Here is a 22,500-nt window from a genome sequence, read left to right as displayed (position 1 = left end):
AGACAAAGGAGCAGATCGTGGACTACAGGAAATGATGGTGATGTAGTGGAGCAGGTCGAGAGCTTCAAGTTCCTCGGTGTCCACGTCACTAAAGAACTAACATGGTCCACACCCCAAAACAGTTGTGAAGAGGGCACGACAGCGCCTCTTCCCCCTCGGTAGGCTGAAAAGATTTGGCATGGGCCCTCAGATCCTCAAAAAATGTCTACATCTGCACCATTGAGGGAATCTTGACTGGCGCATCGCCCCTTGGTACGGCAACTGCAAGGCACCAAACAGCAACTGCAAGGCACGGTAAAGAGGGTGGCCCCAAAAATGGTCAACGACTCCAGCCGTGCTTTCGCACGGCAAGCTATAAAGGTGCACCAAGTCTGGAATCAACTGGACCCTGAACAGATTCTATCCCCCAAGCCATAAGACTTCTAAACAAGACTGCTAGATAGAGTTGAAATGTCTTGTTAACAATCTATAGTTTTGGCAAGTCAGTTAGGAAATCTACTTTGTGCCTGACACAAGTCCTTTATCCAACAATTGTTTACAGACAGATTATTTAACTTATAATTCACTGTATCACAATAACAGAGGGTCAGAAGTTTACATACACTAAGTTGACTGTGCCTTTAAACAGCTTGGAAAATTCCAGAAATGTATGTCATGGCTTTAGAAGCTTCTGATAGGCTAATTGACATCATTTGAGTCAATTGGAGGTGTACCTGTGGATGTATTTCAAGTCCTACCTTCAAACTCAGTGCCTCTTTGCTTGACATCATGGGAAAATCAAAAGAAATCAGCCAATACCTCAGGAAAAAATTATAGACCTCCACAAGTCTGGTTCATCCTTGAGAGCAATTTCCAAATGCCTGAAGGTACCAGGTTCATCTGTACAAACTATAGTACACAAGTATAAACACCATGGGACCACGCAGCAGTTATACTGCTCAGGAAGGAGATGCGTTCTGTCTTTTAGAGATGAACGTACCTTGGTGCAAAAAGTGCAAATCAATCCCAGAACAAGAGCAAAGGACCTTGTGAAGATGCTGGAAAAACACTTACAAAAGTATCTATATCCACAGTAAAACGAGTCCTATATCGACATAACCTGAAAGGCCACTCAGCCAGGAAGAAGCCACTGCTCCAAAATCGGCATAAAAAAGCCAGACTACGATTTGCAACTGCACATGGGGACAAATATCGCACTTTTTGGAGAAATGTCCTCTGGTCTGATGAAACAAAAATAGAACTGTTTGGCCATAATGACCATCGTTAAGTTTGGATGAAAAAGGGGAGGCTTGCAAGCCTAAGAGCATCAACCCAACCGTGAAGCACGGGGATGGCAGCATCATGTTGTGGGGGTGCTTTGCTACAGGAGGGGCTGGTGCACTTCACAAAATAGATGGCATCATGAGGCAGGAAAATTATGTGGATATATTGAAGCAACATCTCAAGACATCAGTCAGGAACTTAAAGCTTGGTCGCAAATGGGTCTTCCAAATGGACAATGACCCCAAGCTTACTTCCAAAGTTGTGGATAAATGGCTTAACGACAACAAAGTCAAGGTATTGGAGTGGCCATCACAAAGCCCTGACCTCAATCCTATAGAACATTTGTGGGCAGAACTGAAAAAGCGTGTGCGAGCAAGGAGGCCTACAAACCTGACTCAGTTACATCAGCTCTGTCAGGAGGAATGGGACAAAATTCACCCAACTTATTGTGGGAAGCTTGTGGAAGGCTACCCGAAACGTTTGACACAAGTTAAACAATTTAAAGGCAATGCTACCACATAATAATTGAGTGTATGTAAACTTCTGACCCACTGGGAATGTGATGAAAGAAATAAAAGCTGAAATAAATCATTCTCTCTACTATTATTCTGACATTTCACATTCTTAAAATAAAGTGGTGATCCTAACTGACCTAAGACAGGGAATTTTGACTAGGATTAAATGTCAGGAATTGTAAAAAACTGAGTTTAAATGTATTTGGCTAAGGTGTATTTAAACTTTCTACTTCAGCTGTAGTTAATCAAATGGTTACCCAGACTACCTGCATTTATGCTTTTTTTTGCATTGACTCTACACACACACTGGACTCTACCCACACACTGACACATACAGTACTTTCACGGATACCCCAACACACACACACATAACACACACACACTAGACATGTCCACACATCCAAAACACATGTCTACAAGGTGTCAAAAGCTTCCACAGAGATGTTGGCTCATGTCGACTCCAATACTTCTCGCAGTCGTGTCTTCCTGGCTGGAAGTCCTGTTGATTGGTGGACCGTTATAGATACACACAGGAAACTGTTGAGCGTGAAAAACCCAGTGTGAAAAAACCCACTCAAACAGGTGCACCTAGCACTTCTTACCATACCCCGTTCAAAGGCACTTCAATCTTTTGTCTTGTCCATTCACCCTCTAAATGGCAAACATACACAATCCATGCCTCTAATGTATTGAGGCTTAAAGATTCGCCTTTAATAACCTGTCTTTTCCCATTTATCTACACTGATTGAAATGGATTCAACAAGTGACGTCAATAAGGGATCATAACTTTCAACCTGGATTCACCTGGTCAGTCTGTCATGGAAACAACAGGTATTCTTCATGTTTTGTATACTAACCTGTACAGCGCATTCAGAAAGTATTCAGACCCTTTCCCTTTTTCCATATTTTGTTACGTTACAGCCTTATTCTAAAAGTGATTACATTAAAAATGTTCCTCATGATTCTGCACACAATACCACATAAATCCTTATTTACATAAGTATTCAGACCTTTTACTACGAGACTCGAAATTGAGCTCAGGTGCATCTTGTTTCCATTGATCATCCTTGAGATGTTTCTACAACTTGATTGGAGTCCACCTGTGGTAAATTTAATTGATTGGACATGATTTGGAAAGGCACACACCTGTCTATATAAGGTCCCACAGTTGACAGTGCATGTCAGAGCAAAAACTAAGCCATGAGTGATTAGGATGATATCTCCATAATATTTAAACACAGCTTTGTTCAGTGATTAGCCTGATCTCTCCACAATATTTAAACACAGCTTTGTTCAGTGATTAGCCTGATCTCTCCATAATATTTAAACACAGCTTTGTTCAGTGATTAACCTGATCTCTCCACAATATTTAAACACAGCTTTGTTCAGTGATTAGCCTGATCTCTCCACAATATTTAAACACAGCTTTGTTCAGTGATTAGCCTGATATCTCCACAATATTTAAACACAGCTTTGTTCAGTGATTAGCCTGATATCTCCACAAATATATATTTCCTGTCTTCATTACCAAGACAATAATAAGATAATAATGGAAATAGGTAAGCTTCAATCTCTCTCTCTCTCTCTCTCTCTCTCTCTCTCTCTTTATTCTACAGTATCTTTGTCTCTCTCTCTCGCTTTATTCTACAGTATCTTTGTCTTTCTCTCTCGTTTTATTCTACAGTATCTTTGTCTCTCTCTCTCTCTCGCTTTATTCTACAGTATCTTTGTCTCTCTCTCTCTCTTTATTGTACAGTATCTTTGTCTCTCTCTCTCTCTCGCTTTATTCTACAGTATCTTTGTCTCCCTCTCTCACTTTATTCTCCAGTATCTTTGTCTCTCTCTCTCTCTTTATTCTACAGTATCTTTGTCTCTCTCTCTCTCTCTTGCTTTATTCTACAGTATCTTTGTCTCTCTCTCTTTATTCTACAGTATCTTTGTCTCTTTCTCTCTTTTTTCTACAGTATCTTTGTCTCTCTCTCTCTCTTTATTCTACAGTATCTTTGTCTCTCTCTCTCTCTTTATTCTACAGTATCTCTCTCTCTCTCTTTATTCTACAGTATCTTTGTCTCTCTCTCTCTCCCCCTTTCTCACCATTTGCCTATATGGAGAGGATGTGCTGCATTGGTAATCATATTGATATTGGATAAGGCCAGAGGGCAGGACATTTGAGCCGGTGATCGATGTGAGTGGACAATTGATTTGATTGACAGCCTACAGGCAAGATATCCTTAGCAACATATCCATAGACCAGACGAAAGTTAATCTATTGACACTCAGATATCACCTTCTCCTTTCCAGAAAATAGACAGATTCCTCCCTCCCTCCCTCCCTCCCTCCCTCCCTCCCTCCCTCCCTCCCTCCCTCCCTCCCTCCTCCCTCCCTCCCTCCCTCCCTCCCTCTCCTCCCTCCCTCCCTCCTTCCTTCCTTCCTTGCTTCCTTCCTTCCTTCCTTTCTCAGACAGATAAAAAGCAAGGGCTCTTTTTCTCCTAACCCGTCAGATCAGTATTAGTTCCAGTAAGTACTTCTAGAGCTGTTCTGCTTTGAAGTTTCTGTTAGGTAAAGATGGTGGTGGTGTGTTGGCGTAAAACTGACTGTCAGATCAATGTAACTTCAAGCTGGTTAGAAGATGTTATTATAAAACTGACTTTAGATCAGTGGCACCACTATCCTACTCAGCTGCAAGGGAGGACGGTTAGATACATTAGGACTTCTTCTAACAGAGACATATTACGGGCCTGTAGTTATTTACGGTTTGAGCGGTTTCCTGTAGAATCAGGAAGTTGATTAGAAACAGTATGTCTCTGTTTTTAAACTCCACTCAACCGCTCTTTTAACTGTTTGTGTGTGTGTGTGTGTGTGTGTGTGTGTGTGTGTGTGTGTGTGTGTGTGTGTGTGTGTGTGTGTGTGTGTGTGTGTGTGTGTGCGCGCCTCTGTGTGTGTCTTGGCCTGGTGTTTCATGTGTCCTCTGCAGAAGTGTTTGTGTGTGTGCGTGTGTGTGTTTTTTTTAAATCTGTGAACTCTGACGTTATAAAACAACAAACAAACACACACTTGTTTCATTGGTCCGTTTGAATGGACATTATCACCTAACAACTCCCTGTGTTACTACGGTGACAGACCGGTAGAATGAATTCCAGGGATTACCGGATTACAGATCAACACGGTTTTAAAGGGATAATCTGCAGTTCAAACAATATTAAATGTGGGACACCCTACCTCTGTTTTGGTAATAAAAATACATTTTAAAAAGCTGAGGGACGCAGGCTGGACAAATGTAACCTCCGATTATTAATAGATGGACTGACGATGCATTATATCAGAATATACTTTCAACCATGCTTTAAGGCTGTACGGTGTTTATTTCCAATTACATTTGTTTACAGACAACGGAGTAACACGAGCTTATATTTTGGGTTCTGATGGGGTACAACAGTTGAACTAAAGCTGCTGAGGTCTTTCTAAGTTATGTTGTTCAAGAATCATCAATGGGTATATATCATTATTCTAAATCCACATATGGATGTCCGACTAGCAGATTGCTCTTTTAATTACTTTTTGTACTGTGCATTCTGAGAGTCTAATAAATATGTTTAATAAATGTGTTTATGAAGGTCGGTTCCTCTCACAACATGTAGGTTATTTATTGGATAGGACAGAGGTAGGTAGAGAGGACAGACAGGACAGAGGTAGGTAGAGAGGACAGACAGGACAGAGGTAGGTAGAGAGGACAGATAGGACAGAAGTAGGTAGAGAAGACAGGGCAGAGGTAGGGAAAGAGGACAGACAGGACAGAGGTAGGTAGAGAGGACAGACAGGACAGAGGTAGGGAAAGAGGACAGACAGGACAGAGGTAGGGAAAGAGGACAGACAGGACAGAGGTAGGTAGAGAGGACAGACAGGACAGAGGTAGGGAAAGAGGACAGACAGGGCAGAGGTAGGGAAAGAGGACAGACAGGGCAGAGGTAGGTAGAGAGGACAGACAGGACAGAGGTAGGGAAAGAGGACAGACAGGACAGAGGTAGGTAGAGAGGACAGACAGGACAGAGGTAGGGAAAGAGGACAGACAGGACAGAGGTAGGGAAAGAGGACAGACAGGACAGAGGTAGGTAGAGAAGACAGGACAGAGGTAGGTAGAGAGGACAGACAGGACAGAGGTAGGGAAAGAGGACAGACAGGACAGAGGTAGGTAGAGAGGACAGACAGGACAGAGGTAGGTAGAGAGGACAGACAGGACAGAGGTAGGGAAAGAGGACAGACAGGACAGAGGTAGGTAGAGAGGACAGACAGGACAGAGGTAGGGAGAGAGGACAGACAGGACAGAGGTAGGTAGAGAGGACAGATAGGACAGAGGTAGGTAGAGAGGACAGACAGGACAGAGGTAGGTAGAGAGGACAGACAGGACAGAGGTAGGTAGAGAGGACAGACAGGGCAGAGGTAGGGAAAGAGGACAGACAGGACAGAGGTAGGGAAAGAGGACAGACAGGACAGAGGTAGGTAGAGAGGACAGACAGGACAGAGGTAGGTAGAGAAGACAGGGCAGAGGTAGGGAAAGAGGACAGACAGGACAGAGGTAGGTAGAGAGGACAGACAGGACAGAGGTAGGTAGAGAGAACAGACAGGACAGAGGTAGGGAAAGAGGACAGACAGGACAGAGGTAGGTAGAGAGAACAGACAGGACAGAGGTAGGGAAAGAGGACAGACAGGACAGAGGTAGGTAGAGAGGACAGACAGGACAGAGGTAGGTAGAGAAAATAGACAGGACAGAGGTAGAGAGGATAGACAGGACAGAGGTAGGTAGAGTGGATAGATAGGACAGAAGAAGGTAGAGAGAACAGACAGGACAGAGGGATATAAAACAGACAGGACAGAGGTAGGGAAAGAGGACAGACAGGCCCGAGGTAGGTAGAGAGGACAGACAGGACAGAGGTAGGTAGAGAAAATAGACAGGACAGAGGTAGGTAGAGAAAACAGACAGGACAGAGGTAGAGAGGATAGACAGGACAGAGGTAGAGAGGATAGACAGGACAGAGGTAGGTAGAGAAAACAGACAGGACAGAGGTAGAGAGGATAGACAGGACAGAGGTAGAGAGGATAGACAGGACAGAGGTAGGTAGAGAAAACAGACAGGACAGAGGTAGAGAGGATAGACAGGACAGAGGTAGAGAGAGATAGACAGGACAGAGGTAGGTAGAGAAAATAGACAGGACAGAGGTAGGAGAGGACAGACAGGACAGAGGTAGGTAGAGAAAACAGACAGGACAGAGGTAGAGAGGATAGACAGGACAGAGGTAGAGAGGATAGACAGGACAGAGGTAGGTAGAGAAAACAGACAGGACAGAGGTAGAGAGGATAGACAGGACAGAGGTAGGTAGAGAAAACAGACAGGACAGAGGTAGAGAGGATAGACAGGACAGAGGTAGAGAGGATAGACAGGACAGAGGTAGGTAGAGAAAACAGACAGGACAGAGGTAGAGAGGATAGACAGGACAGAGGTAGAGAGGATAGACAGGACAGAGGTAGGTAGAGAAAACAGACAGGACAGAGGTAGAGAGGATAGACAGGACAGAGGTAGAGAGGATAGACAGGACAGAGGTAGGTAGAGAGAACAGACAGGACAGAGGTAGAGAGGATAGACAGGACAGAGGTAGAGAGGATGGATAGAAATGAGAGTGTTCTGAAATAGCAGTGGGCCGGATTCAAACCCTGCTGCAGCAGTATATACAGTGCCTTAGGAAAGTAGTCAGACCGCTTGACTTTTTCCACATTTTGTCACATTACAACCTTATTCTACAATGGAACATATAAAAACAAAATCCTCACCAATCTACACACACTACCCCATAATGACAAAGCATGAACAGGTTTTTAGACTATTTTAGCAAATGTATAAAAAATTTAAAAAAACAGACAAATCTTTTTTTTTTACGTAAGTATTCAGACCCTTTGCTATTAGACTCGAAATTGAGCTCAGGTGCATCCTGTTTCCATTGATCATCCTTGAGATGTTTCTACAACTTGACTGGAGTCCACCTGACAGGATTGTGTTGAGGCATATATCCGGGGAAGGGTACCAAAACATTTCTGCAGCATTGAAGGTCCCCAAGAACACAGTGGCCTCCATCATTCTCAAATGGAAGAAGTTTGGAAACACCAAGACTCTTCTTAGAACTGGCCGTCCGGCCAAACTGAGCAATCGGGGGAGAAGGGCCTTGGTCAGGGAGGTGACCAAGAACCCGATGGTCACTCTGACCGAGTTGGTAAACATTTCTAAAAAACAGGTTTTTGTTTTGTCATTATGGGCTATTGTGTGTAGTTTGATGAGGGAAAAAACGACGTTGTCAATTTTAGAATGAGGATGAAACCTAACAAAATGTCAAATAGGACAAGGGGTCTGAATACTTTCCCAAGGCACTTTATGTTCTGGAGGCCACCCAACAATATATATCTTCTGAAGACTAGCCGTGTATAGACTAGCCGTGTATAGACTAGCCGTATATTCTGAACAAGGAGTATAGACTAGCCGTGTAAAGACTAGCCGTGTAAAGACTAGCCGTGTGTAGACTAGCCGTGTATAGACTAGCCGTGTGTAGACTAGCCGTGTATAGACTAGCCGTGTATAGACTAGCCATGTAAAGACTAGCCGTGTATAGACTAGCCGTGTATAGACTAGCCGTGTATAGACTAGCAGTGTAAAGACTAGCCGTGTATAGACTAGCCGTGTAAAGACTAGCCGTGTAAACACTAGCCGTGTAAAGACTAGCCGTGTATAGACTAGCAGTGTAAAGACTAGCCGTGTAAAGACTAGCCGTGTATAGACTAGCCGTGTATAGACTAGCCGTGTATAGACTAGCAGTGTAAAGACTAGCCGTGTATAGACTAGCCGTGTATAGACTAGCAGTGTAAAGACTAGCCGTATATTCTGAACAAGGAGTATAGACTAGCCGTGTAAAGACTAGCCGTATATAGACTAGCCGTGTATAGACTAGCCGTGTATAGACCAGCCGTGTATAGACTAGCCGTGTATAGACTAGCCGTGTATAGACTAGCCGTGTATAGACTAGCTGTGTAAAGACTAGCCGTGTAATGACTAGCCGTGTATAGACTAGCCGTATATTCTGAACAAGGAGTATAGACTAGCCGTGTAAAGACTAGCCGTGTATAGACCAGCCGTGTAAAGACTAGCTGTGTATAGACTAGCTGTGTAAAGACTAGCTGTGTAAAGACTAGCCGTGTATAGACTAGCCGTGTATAGACTAGCCGTGTAAAGACTAGCCGTGTATAGACTAGCCGTGTAAAGACTAGCCGTGTATAGACTAGCCGTGTATAGACCAGCTGTGTATAGACTACCTGTGTAAAGACTAGCTGTGTAAAGACTAGCTGTGTATAGACTAGCTGTGTAAAGACTAGCTGTGTAAAGACTAGCTGTGTATAGACTAGCCGTGTATAGACCAGCCGTGTATAGACCAGCCGTGTATAGACTAGCCGTGTAAAGACTAGCGTGTATAGATTAGCCGTGTATAGACTAGCCGTGTAAAGACTAGCCGTGTATAGACTAGCCGTGTATAGACTAGCCGTGTATTGACTAGCAGTGTAAAGACTAGCCGTGTAAAGACTAGCCGTGTAAAGACTAGCCGTGTAAAGACTAGCCGTGTAAAGACTAGCCGTGTATAGACTAGCCGTGTATAGACTAGCCGTGTATAGACTAGCCGTGTATAGACTAGCCGTGTAAAGACTAGCCGTGTATAGACTAGCCGTGTATAGACTAGCCGTGTATAGACTAGCAGTGTATAGACCAGCCGTGTATAGACTAGCAGTGTATAGACTAGCCGTGTATAGACTAGCCGTGTATAGACCAGCCGTGTAAAGACTAGCCGTGTATAGACTAGCCGTGTAAAGACTAGCCGTGTAAAGACTAGCCGTGTATAGACTAGCCGTGTAAAGACTAGCCGTGTATAGACTAGCAGTGTATAGACTAGCCGTGTAAAGACTAGCCGTGTAAAGACTAGCCGTGTAAAGACTAGCCGTGTATAGACTAGCAGTGTATAGACTAGCCGTGTAAAGACTAGCCGTGTAAAGACTAGCCGTATATTCTGAACAAGGAGTATAGACTAGCCGTGTAAAGACTAGCCGTGTAAAGACTAGCCGTATATTCTGAACAAGGAGTATAGACTAGCCGTGTATAGACTAGCCGTGTATAGACCAGCCGTGTATAGACTAGCCTTGAATAGACTAGCCGTGTATAGACTAGCCGTGAATAGACTAGCCGTGTATAGACTAGCTATGTAAAGACTAGCCGTGTAAAGACTAGCCGTGTAAAGACTAGCCGTATATTCTGAACAAGGAGTATAGACTAGCCGTGTAAAGACTAGCCGTGTATAGACCAGCCGTGTAAAGACTAGCTGTGTATAGACTAGCTGTGTATAGACTAGCTGTGTAAAGACTAGCTGTGTAAAGACTAGCCGTGTATAGACTAGCCGTGTATAGACTAGCCGTGTAAAGACTAGCCGTGTATAGACTAGCCGTGTATAGTCTAGCCGTGTATTCTGAACAAGGAGTATAGACTAGCCGTGTAAAGACTAGCCGTGTATAGACCAGCCGTGTAAAGACTAGCTGTGTATAGACTAGCCGTGTAAAGACTAGCCGTGTATAGACTAGCCGTGTATAGACCAGCCGTGTAAAGACTAGCCGTGTATAGACTAGCCGTGTATAGACTAGCCGTGTAAAGACTAGCCGTGTATAGAACAGCCGTGTATAGACTAGCCGTGTATTCTGAACAAGGAGTATAGACTAGCCGTGTAAAGACTAGCCGTGTATAGACCAGCCGTGTAAAGACTAGCTGTGTATAGACTAGCCGTGTAAAGACTAGCCGTGTATAGACTAGCTGTGTATAGACCAGCCGTGTAAAGACTAGCCGTGTATAGACTAGCCGTGTAAAGACTAGCCGTGTAAAGACCAGCCGTGTATAGACTAGCCGTGTATAGACCAGCCGTGTAAAGACCAGCCGTGTATAGACTAGCCGTATATAGACCAGCCGTGTAAAGACCAGCCGTGTATAGACTAGCCGTGTAAAGACTAGCCGTGTATAGACTTTCCGTGTAAAGACCAGCCGTGTAAAGACTAGCCGTATATTCTGAACAAGGAGTATAGACTAGCCGTGTAAAGACTAGCCGTGTAAAGACTAGCCGTGTAAAGACTAGCCGTGTATAGACTAGCCGTGTAAAGACTAGCCGTGTATAGACTAGCAGTGTATAGACTAGCCGTGTAAAGACTAGCCGTGTAAAGACTAGCCGTGTAAAGACTAGCCGTGTATAGACTAGCAGTGTATAGACTAGCCGTGTAAAGACTAGCCGTGTAAAGACTAGCCGTATATTCTGAACAAGGAGTATAGACTAGCCGTGTAAAGACTAGCCGTGTAAAGACTAGCCGTATATTCTGAACAAGGAGTATAGACTAGCCGTGTATAGACTAGCCGTGTATAGACCAGCCGTGTATAGACTAGCCGTGTATAGACTAGCCGTGTATAGACTAGCCGTGAATAGACTAGCCGTGTATAGACTAGCTATGTAAAGACTAGCCGTGTAAAGACTAGCCGTGTAAAGACTAGCCGTATATTCTGAACAAGGAGTATAGACTAGCCGTGTAAAGACTAGCCGTGTATAGACCAGCCGGCTGTGTATAGACTAGCTGTGTATAGACTAGCAGACTAGCTGTGTAAAGACTAGCCGTGTATAGACTAGCCGTGTATAGACTAGCTGTGACACGCCGTGTATAGACTAGCCGTGTATAGTCTAGCCGTGTATTCTGAACAAGGAGTATAGACTAGCCGTGTAAAGACTAGCCGTGTATAGACCAGCCGTGTAAAGACTAGCTGTGTATAGACTAGCCGTGTAAAGACTAGCCATGTATAGACTAGCCGTGTAAAGACTAGCCGTGTATAGACTAGCCGTGTATAGACCAGCCGTGTAAAGACTAGCCGTGTATAGACTAGCCGTGTATAGACTAGCGGTGTAAAGACTAGCCGTGTATAGACCAGCCGTGTATAGACTAGCCGTGTATTTTGAACAAGGAGTATAGACTAGCCGTGTAAAGACTAGCCGTGTATAGACCAGCCGTATAAAGACTAGCTGTGTATAGACTTTCCGTGTAAAGACTAGCCGTGTATAGACTAGCTGTGTATAGACCAGCCGTGTAAAGACTAGCCGTGTATAGACTAGCCGTGTAAAGACTAGCCGTGTAAAGACCAGCCGTGTATAGACTAGCCGTGTATAGACCAGCCGTGTAAAGACCAGCCGTGTATAGACTAGCCGTATATAGACCAGCCGTGTAAAGACCAGCCGTGTATAGACTAGCCGTGTAAAGACTAGCCGTGTATAGACTTTCCGTGTAAAGACCAGCCGTGTAAAGACTAGCCGTATATTCTGAACAAGGAGTATAGACTAGCCGTGTAAAGACCAGCCGTGTATAGACCAGCCGTGTATAGACTAGCCGTGTATAGACTAGCAGTGTATAGACTAGCCGTGTAAAGACTAGCTGTGTATAGACTAGCCGTGTAAAGACTAGCCGTGTATAGACTAGCTGTGTATAGACCAGCCGTGTAAAGACTAGCCGTGTATAGACTAGCCGTGTAAAGACTAGCCGTGTAAAGACCAGCCGTGTATAGACTAGCCGTGTATAGACCAGCCGTGTAAAGACCAGCCGTGTATAGACTAGCCGTATATAGACCAGCCGTGTAAAGACCAGCCGTGTATAGACTAGCCGTGTAAAGACTAGCCGTGTATAGACTTTCCGTGTAAAGACCAGCCGTGTAAAGACTAGCCGTATATTCTGAACAAGGAGTATAGACTAGCCGTGTAAAGACCAGCCGTGTATAGACCAGCCGTGTATAGACTAGCCGTGTATAGACTAGCAGTGTATAGACTAGCAGTGTATAGACCAGCCGTGTATAGACCAGCCGTGTATAGACTAGCCGTGTATAGACTAGCCGTGTATAGACCAGCCGTGTATAGACCAGCCGTGTATAGACTAGCCGTGTATAGACTAGCCGTGTATAGACTAGCCGTGTATAGACCAGCCGTGTATAGACCAGCCGTGTATAGACTAGCAGTGTATAGACCAGCCGTGTATAGACTAGCCGTGTATAGACTAGCCGTGTAAAGACTAGCCATGTATAGACTAGCCGTGTAAAGACTAGCCGTGTATAGACTAGCCGTGTATAGACCAGCCGTGTAAAGACTAGCCGTGTATAGACTAGCCGTGTATAGACTAGCCGTGTAAAGACTAGCCGTGTATAGACCAGCCGTGTATAGACTAGCCGTGTATTCTGAACAAGGAGTATAGACTAGCCGTGTAAAGACTAGCCGTGTATAGACCAGCCGTGTAAAGACTAGCTGTGTATAGACTAGCCGTGTAAAGACTAGCCGTGTATAGACTAGCTGTGTATAGACCAGCCGTGTAAAGACTAGCCAGGTATAGACTAGCCGTGTAAAGACTAGCCGTGTAAAGACCAGCCGTGTATAGACTAGCCGTGTATAGACCAGCCGTGTAAAGACCAGCCGTGTATAGACTAGCCGTATATAGACCAGCCGTGTAAAGACCAGCCGTGTATAGACTAGCCGTGTAAAGACTAGCCGTGTATAGACTTTCCGTGTAAAGACCAGCCGTGTAAAGACTAGCCGTATATTCTGAACAAGGAGTATAGACTAGCCGTGTAAAGACCAGCCGTGTATAGACCAGCCGTGTATAGACTAGCCGTGTATAGACTAGCAGTGTATAGACTAGCAGTGTATAGACCAGCCGTGTATAGACCAGCCGTGTATAGACTAGCCGTGTATAGACTAGCCGTGTATAGACCAGCCGTGTATAGACCAGCCGTGTATAGACTAGCCGTGTATAGACTAGCCGTGTATAGACTAGCCGTGTATAGACCAGCCGTGTATAGACCAGCCGTGTATAGACTAGCAGTGTATAGACCAGCCGTGTATAGACTAGCCGTGTATAGACTAGCCGTGTATAGACCAGCCGTGTATAGACCAGCCGTGTATAGACTAGCCGTGTATAGACCAGCCGTGTATAGACCAGCCGTGTATAGACCAGCCGTGTATAGACCAGCAGTGTATAGACCAGCCGTGTATAGACTAGCCGTGTATAGACTAGCCGTGTATAGACCAGCCGTGTATAGACCAGCCGTGTATAGACTAGCCGTGTATAGACCAGCCGTGTATAGACCAGCCGTGTATAGACCAGCCGTGTATAGACTAGCCGTGTATAGACCAGCCGTGTATAGACCAGCCGTGTATAGACCAGCCGTGTATAGACCAGCCGTGTATAGACTAGCCGTATATTCTGAACAAGGAGTAAAGACTAGCCGTGTATTTTATTCTCACCTTTGCTAGTATCTGTCTTATTCAGGTCGGTGTTACACTTTTGTTTTCTGTTGATATTATCACGCTGTCACTGTAGGTCATTTTCCCTCAGTGAAGACAACAAGAAATCATCAAACACACGCACACAGAATGCCAGGCAGCAGTCCCCTTCCTCCCTCATTACCTTCCCCGTTCCATCCTCCCTCATTACCTTCCCAGTTCCATCCTCCCTCATCTCCTTCCCCGTTCCATCCTCCCTCATTACCTTCCCCGTTCCATCCTCCCTCATTACCTTCCCCGTTCCATCCTCCCTCATTACCTTCCCAGTTCCATCCTCCCTCATTACCTTCCCAGTTCCATCCTCCCTCATCTCCTTCCCCGTTCCATCTTATATTCCCGTTCCATCCTCCCTCATTACCTTCCCCGTTCCATCCTCCCTCATACCTTCCCGTTCCATCCTCCCTCATCTACTTCCCGTTCCATCCTCCTCATTACCTTCCCCGTTCCTCTCCCTCATACCCGTTACTCTCATTTGTATCCTCCCTCATCACCTTCCCGGTTCTTTCCTCATTACCTTCCCTCATCATCCTTCCCAGTTCCATCCTCACTCATCACAATCCCCGTTCCTTTCTCCCTCATTACCTTCCTCGTTCCATCCTCCCTCATCACCTTCCCCTTTCCTTCCTCCCCCTCAACCCTCCCTACCCCAACCATGACAGTCACACACCCTGACCCATATTACATGTTACATGTTACTTATAATATTACAGGTTACATATTATATTACATGTTACATATTATGTTACATGTTACATATTATATTACATATTACATGTAACCAGGGTCTGTACAGTAATGGAAGAGAAGAGAGATATAAAATATGGACATAAAGAGAGAGAGAGAGAGGGAGAGAGAGATAGAGAGAAAGTGAGGGAAGAGAGAGAGAGGGGGGAGAGATTGATAGAGAGAGAGAGAGAAAGTGAAGGAAGAGAGAGCGAGAAAGAGAGAGAGGGGGGGGAGAGATAGAGAGAGAGAGAAAGAGAGGGGAGAGAGAGCGAGAAAGAGAGGGGTTGAGTGGAGGGGGGCAAGACAGACAGACAGACAGACAGACAGAGTGAGAGACAGACAGACAGACAGACAGACAGACAGACAGACAGACAGACAGACAGACAGACAGACAGACAGACAGACAGACAGACAGACAGACAGACAGACAGACAGACAGACAGACAGACAGACAGACAGACACAGAGGAAGAAAGAAAGAAAGAAAGATTGATGAAGAGAAAGAGCGAGAGAGATGCAGATGGGCATGTTTCTATATGCAAACAGGAAAGATTTGGGATGAGAGTATTGCATCATCCCCGGCAACCAATCAGAGGGCTCAGTTAAAATGTTCAAAGGGCGTGTCCTAGCAACAGCGGAGTAAATACCAGAGCAGCCATCATTGGATCTTGGTTGGTAAGATCACCCGTTAACATACAGCTCACTCACACACACACACACACACACACACACACACACACACACACACACACACACACACACACACACACACACACACACACACACACACACACACACACACACACACCCACTCAAGACATTAGACATGCATGTCAGTCCTTTCTGTATAAAGATAGAGGGAGAGGGTTTCTGGTATACACCGTTGAATTTGACTGCATATATATCTACAGGTTAGAGCTTCTACTGTAAGCTCTGTGTTGAGAGAAACTGTCTAAAACCCACACTTATTCTGTAGGAAATATTGATCATAACTGTATTATAAACTGAATCATGTGTTTAGTGATTCCAGATCAGATCAGAGGCAGTAGGGACGACCAGGGATGTTCTCTGTTTAGTGATTCCAGATCAGATCAGAGGCAGTAGGGACGACCAGGGATGTTCTCTGTTTAGTGATTCCAGATCAGATCAGAGGCAGTAGGGACGACCAGGGATGTTCTCTTGATAAGTGTGTGAATTGGACCATTTTCCTGCCCTGTTAAGCATTTTGAAATGTAATGAGGACTATTGGTTGTCAGGGAAAATGTATGGAGGAAAAAGTACATTATTTTCTGTCGGAATGTAGTGAAGTCAAAGTAAAAGTTGTCAAAGACACAAAAAGCGAAGTAAGTACAGATACCACCAAAAACGACTTAAGTTATACTTTAAAGTATTTTTATGAAGTATTTTACACCACTGCAAAGAGCTACAGTCAACACTGTGGCACCATGTTGTCGCCCTTCACATATACACAAATACACTGCCCTTTATGTACATGAACATCCCTCTATTGCTCTATCGCTCTATTTATTTATCTATTTATCTATTTATCTATCTCTCTCTATCCCTCTATCTATCCCTCTATCGCTCTCTCTATCCCTCTATCGATTGCTTTCTCTATCCCTCTATCGATTGCTTTCTCTATCCCTCTATCGATCGCTTTCTCTATCCCTCTATCTATCTCTCTCTCCATCCCTCTATCTATCTCTCTCTCCATCCATCTCTCTCTCTCTCTCTCTCTCTCTCTCTCTCTCTCTCTCTCTCTCTCTCTCTCTCTCTCTCTCTCTCTCTCTCTCAATTTCAACTCCAAATTAAGGGGCTTTATTAGCATGGGAAACATATGTTAACATTGCCAAAGCAAGTCAAATAGATAAAAAAAAAGTGAAATAAACAATACAAAAAACATTACACTCACAAAACTTCCAAAATAAAAAATACTTTTCAAATGTCAAATAATGTGCAAATAGTTAAAGTACGAAAAGGAAAATAAATTAACATAAATATGGTTGCATTTACAGTGGTGTTTGTTCTTTACTGGTTGCCCTTTTCTTGTGGCAACAGGTCACAAATCTTGCTGCTGTGATTGCACACTATGGTATTTCACCCAATAGACAATATACCCCTGACATTTAATCCCAGTAAAAATTCCCTGTCTTAGGTCAGTTAGGATCACCACTTTATTTTAAGAATGTGAAATGTCAGAATAATAGTAGAGAGAATGATTTATTTCAGCTTTTATTTCTTTCATCACATTCCCAGTGGGTCAGAAGTTTGCATACACTCAATTAGTATTTGGTAGCATTGCCTTTAAATTGTTTAACTTGGGTCAAACGTTTTGGGTAGCCTTCCACAAGCTTCCCACAATAAGTTGGGTGAATTTTGGCCCATTCCTCCTGACAGAGCTGGTGTAAATGAGTCAGGTTTGTAGGCCTCCTTGCTCGCACAAGCTTTTTCAGTTCTGCCCACACATTTTCTATAGGATTGAGATCAGGGCTTTGTGACGGCCACTCCAATACCTTGACTTTGTTTTCCTTCAGCCATTTAGCCACAACTTTGGAAGTATACTTGGGGTCATTGTCCATTTGGAAGACCCATTTGGTGTCACGACACCAAATATGAATAATTGGACCAAGGCACAGCGTGAGTAGAGTTCCACATTTTAATGATAGTGAAACTTCCAAAACAACAAAGATATAACGATCGTGAAATACGTAGCGCACATAGGCACTCATTAAAAAAAACAATATCCCACCTAGCACACTAAGTATGATCCCCAATTAGAGGTAACGATATTCAGCTGCCTCTAATTGGGAACCATACACACACACCAACATAGAAATCTAATACCTAGAAACCCCCCTAGTCACGCCCTGACCTAAAATACCATAGAGAACCCCGAGGGCTCTCTATGGTCAGGGTGTGACAGACAGTACACCCCCCCCGCCCAAAGGTGCGGACTCCGACCGCAAAACCTGAAACTAGATGGGGAGGGTTAGGGTGGGCAACTAGTGTCGGTGGCGGCTCCGGTGCAGGACGTAGCACCCGCTCAGACCGCGGATCCGGCCATGGAGCCGGGCTGAACGCCGTGCCCAGACTGGGCACCAGTGCAGAGGAAGGCTCCGGCCATGGAGCGGGACTGGACGCCATGCCTGGACTGGGCACCGGTGCAGAGGAAGGCTCCGGCCATGGAGCGGGACTGGACACCGTGCCTGGACTGGGCATCGGCGCAGTGGAAGGCTCCGGCCATGGCACCGGCACAGGAAGCTCCGGACCGTGGACCGTCACTGGAAGCTCCGGGTCGTGGACCGGCACTGGAGGCTCCGGACCGTGGACCATCACTGGAGGCTCTGAACTGTGAACCGTCGCTGGAAGCTCTGGACTGTGAACCATTGCTGGAGGTTCCAGGCTGTAGACCGTCGCTGGAGACTCCAGACTGTACACACGCACTGGTGGACGAGTGCGGGGACGTACCGGGCTGGGAAGGCGCACTGGAGGCCTGGTGAGTGGAGCCGGCACAGGTTGCACCGGACTGATGACAAGCTCCTCAAAACGCCTGCGCTGCAGCATACTCCTAGCCAACATCTCTCTCCGATATCCCTCCTCAAACTGCTCCATCGACTCCCAGAAGGTATCTGGCTCTCTCCTCGGCTCGGCCAACCACCCCTTGTGCCCCCCCCTAAAAAAATCTTGGGGTTGCCCTTGGGTTGTTTGTGGCTGCGGACCGCGGCGTCGTCGTTGTCCTCCTTTTCTCCTCGGCGACTCCCGCCAAGGAAGGGTCTCGCATCCACCTAGTATCTCTTCCCATGACCAACTCTCCTTCACCTCCTGGGCATGCTGCTTGGTCCTGTTTAGGTGGGATATTCTGTCACGACCGTCGTATGAATAATTGGACCAAGGCGCAGCTTGAGTAGCGTTCCACATTTGAATGATAGTGAAACTTCCAAAACAACAAAGATATAACTATCGTGAAATATGTAGCGCACATAGGCACTCATACAAAAACAATTTCCCACCTAGCACACTAAGTATGATCCCCAATTAGAGGTAACGATATTCAGCTGCCTCTAATTGGGAACCATACACACACACCAACATAGAAATATAATACCTAAAATCCCCCTAGTCACGCCCTGACCTAAAACACCATAGAGAACCCCGAGGGCTCTCTATGGTCAGGGCGTGACATTTGGGACCAAGCTTTAACTTCCTGACTGATGTCTTGAGATGTTTCTTCAACTTATCCACATAATGTTCCTCCTCATGATGCCATCTATTTTGTGAAATGCACCTGTCCCTCCTGCAGCAAAGCACCCCACAACATGATGCTGCCACCCCCATGCTTCACATTTGGGATGGTGCTCTTTGAATTGCAAGCCTCCCCATTTTTTCCTCCAAACATAATGATGGTCATTATGGCCAAACAGTTCTATTTTTGTTTCATTAGACCAGAGTACATTTCTCCAAAATGTACGATCTTTGTCCCCATGTGCAGTTGCAAACCGTAGTCTGGCTTTTTTATGGCGGTTTCGGAGCAGTGGCTTCTTCCTGGCTTATCGGCCTTTCAGGTCATGTCAATATAGGACTCGTTTTACTGTGGATATAGATACTTTTGTACCTGTTTCCTCCAGCATCTTCACTGTTGTTCTGGGATTGATTTGCACCTTTCGCACCAAAGTACGTTCATCTCTAGGAGACAGAACGCGTCTCCTTCCTGAGCGGTATGACGGCTGCTTGGTCCCATGGTGTTTATACTTGCGTGCTATTGTTTGTACAGATGAACGTGGTACCGTCAGGCGTTTGGAAATTGCCCCCAAGGATGAACCAGACTTGTGGAGTTCTACAATTTTTTTCTGGGGTCTTGGCTGATTTCTTTTGATTTTCCCACTGATGTCAAGCAAAGAGGCACTGAGTTTGAAGGTAGGCTTGAAATACATCCACAGGTACACCTCCAATTGACTCAAATTATGTCAATTAGCCTATCAGAAGCTTCTAAGCCATGACATAATTTTCTGGAATTTTCCAAGCTGTTTAAAGGCACAGTCAACTTATAGTATGTAAACTTCTGACCCACTGGAATTGTGATACAGTGAATTATAGGTGAAATAATCTGTCTGTAAACAATTGTTGGAAAAATTACTTGTGTCATGCACAAAGTAGATGTCCTAACCGACTTACCAAAACAATAGTTTGTGAAAAAGAAATTTGTGGAGTGGTTGAAAAACAAGTTTTAAGGACTCCATCTTAAGTGTATGTAAACTTCCGACTTCAACTGTATGGGAGTTTATCAAAATTGGGTTTGTTTTCAAATTCTTTGTGAGTCTGTGTAATCTGAGGGAAAGATGTGTCTCTAATATGGTCATACATTTGGCAGGAGGTTAGGAAGTGCAGCTCAGTGTTTTCTCTTGAGAGCCAGGTCTGCCTTTGGCTGCCTTTCTCAATAGCAAGGCTATGCTCACTGACTCTGTACAAAGTCAAAGATTTTGGCTCTTCTCGGTGATAGATTTGTTATGGAAGGTTTGGGAATCGCTTCCTTTCAGGTGGTTGAAGAATTGAATGGCTCTTTTCTAAGTGTTGATAATTAGCGGGTATCAGCCTAATTCTGCTCTGCCTGCTTTATTTGGTGTTGTACGTTGTACACAGAGGATATTTTTGCAGAATTCTCAGTTTGGTCTTTGTCCCATTTTGTGAATTCTTGGTTTGTGAGCGGACCCCAGACCTCACAACCATAAAGGACTATGGATTCTATAACTGATTCAATTATTTTTAGCCAGATTCTGATTGGTATGTCAAATTTTATGTTCCTTTTGGTGGCATAGAAGGCCCTCCTTGTCTCTCAGATTGTTCACAGCTTTGTGGAAGTTACCTGTGGCGCTGATGTTTAGGCCGAGGTATGTATTGTTTTTTTGTGTGTTCTAGGGCAACGGTTTATTATCCTGGCAATTGGACCTTTTTTGGAACACAATTATTTTTGTCTTATTGAGATTTACTGTCAGGGCCCAAGTTTGACAGAATCTGTGCAAAATATCTAGGTGCTACTGTTGGCCCTGCTTGGTTGGGGACAGAAGCACCAGATCATCAGCAAACAGTAGACATTTGACTTCAGATTCTAGTAGGGTGAGGCCGGGTGCTGCAGACTGTTCTAGTGCCCTCGCCAATTCATTGATATATATGTTGAAGAGGGTGGAGCTTAAGCTGTATCCCTGTCTCACCCCACGGCCCTGTGGAAAGAAATGTGTGTTTTTTTGTCAATTTTAACCGCACACTGTTTGTTTGTGTACATGGATTTCATGTCGTAAATTTGTATAGCATGCCAAATTGAGTCAAAAGCTTTTTTGAAATCAACATTGCATGAAAATACTTTGCCTTTGTTTTTGTTTGTTTGTCATTTAGGGTGTGCAGGGTGAGTACGTTGTCTGTTGTACGGTAATTTGGTAAAAAGCCAATTTGACATTTGCTCAGTACATTGTTTTTACTGAGCAAATGTACGAGTCTGCTGTTAATAATAATGCAGAGGATTTTCCCAAGGTTGCTGTTGACGCATATCCCACGGTAGTTATTGGGGTCAAATTTGTCTCCACTTTTGTGGATTGGGGTGATCAATCCTTGGTTCCAGATATTGGGAAGATGCCAGAGTTAAGGATGACGTTAAAGAGTTTAAGTATAGCCAATTGGAATTAGTGGTCTGTATATCTCATCATTTAATTTCGGATACCATCAACACCACAGGCCTTTTTGGGTTGGAGGGTTTGTATTTTGTCCTGTAGTTCATTCAATGTAATTGGAGAATCCAGTGGGGTCTTTAATAGTAGATTCTAAGATTTGTATTTGATCATGTATATGTTTTTGCTGTTTGTTATAGAGCCAAAAAGGTTAGAGAAGTGGTTTATCCATTCATCTCTGTTTTAGATAGATAATTCTTCATGTTTGTTTGTTTAGTGTTTTCCAATTTTCCCAGAAGTGATTAGATCCTATGGATTCATCAATTACATTGAGCTGATTTCTGACATGCTGTTCCTTCTTTTTCCGTAGTGTATTTCTGTATTGTTTTAGTGATTCACCATAGTGAAGGCGTAGACTCAGGATTTCTGGGTCTCTATGTCTTGATTGGACAGGTTTCTTAATATCTTTCTTAGTTTTTTTGCATTCTTCATCAAACCATTTGTCATTATACATTTTTTAGGTTGTCTGCTTGAAATTTTTAGATTTGATAGGGAAGCTGAGAGGTCAAATATACCGTTTAGGTTTTCTTCTGCCAAATCTCTCCCTCTCTCTCTCTCTCTCTCGCTCTCTCTCTCTCTCTCTCTCTTTCTCTCTCTTTCTCTCTACCTCTCTCTTTCACTCTCTGTCTCTCCCTCTCTCCCTCTCTTTCTCTCTCTTTCTCTCTCCCTCTCTCTCTTTCTCTCTCCCTCTCTCCCTCTCTTTCTCTCTCTTTCTCTCTCCCTCTCTCTCTCTCTATCTTTCTCTCTCCCTCTCTTCCTCTCTCTCTCTCTCTCTTTTTCTCTCTCACCCACCCTTTCTGCACAACAGTGAATTTTAGGGCTATTGTTTTTTTGGCGAGGTGTTTGCATAGAGCAC

General features: G+C 44.5%; 1 protein-coding gene across 4 annotated transcripts in view; it reads right to left on the bottom strand.

Annotated features, from left to right (window-relative positions):
- The window catches only part of fa49a (FAM49A), an 82,932-nt gene that overhangs the window by 59,221 nt on the left and 1,211 nt on the right, over window positions 1–22,500 (bottom strand). The gene's annotated exons all lie outside the window — the stretch shown is intronic.

The sequence above is a fragment of the Salmo salar genome, chromosome ssa14 (assembly GCF_905237065.1).
Source record: "Salmo salar chromosome ssa14, Ssal_v3.1, whole genome shotgun sequence".
NCBI classification, from domain to species: Eukaryota; Metazoa; Chordata; class Actinopteri; order Salmoniformes; family Salmonidae; genus Salmo; species Salmo salar.
This window is presented reverse-complemented; position numbering and strand designations above follow the sequence as displayed.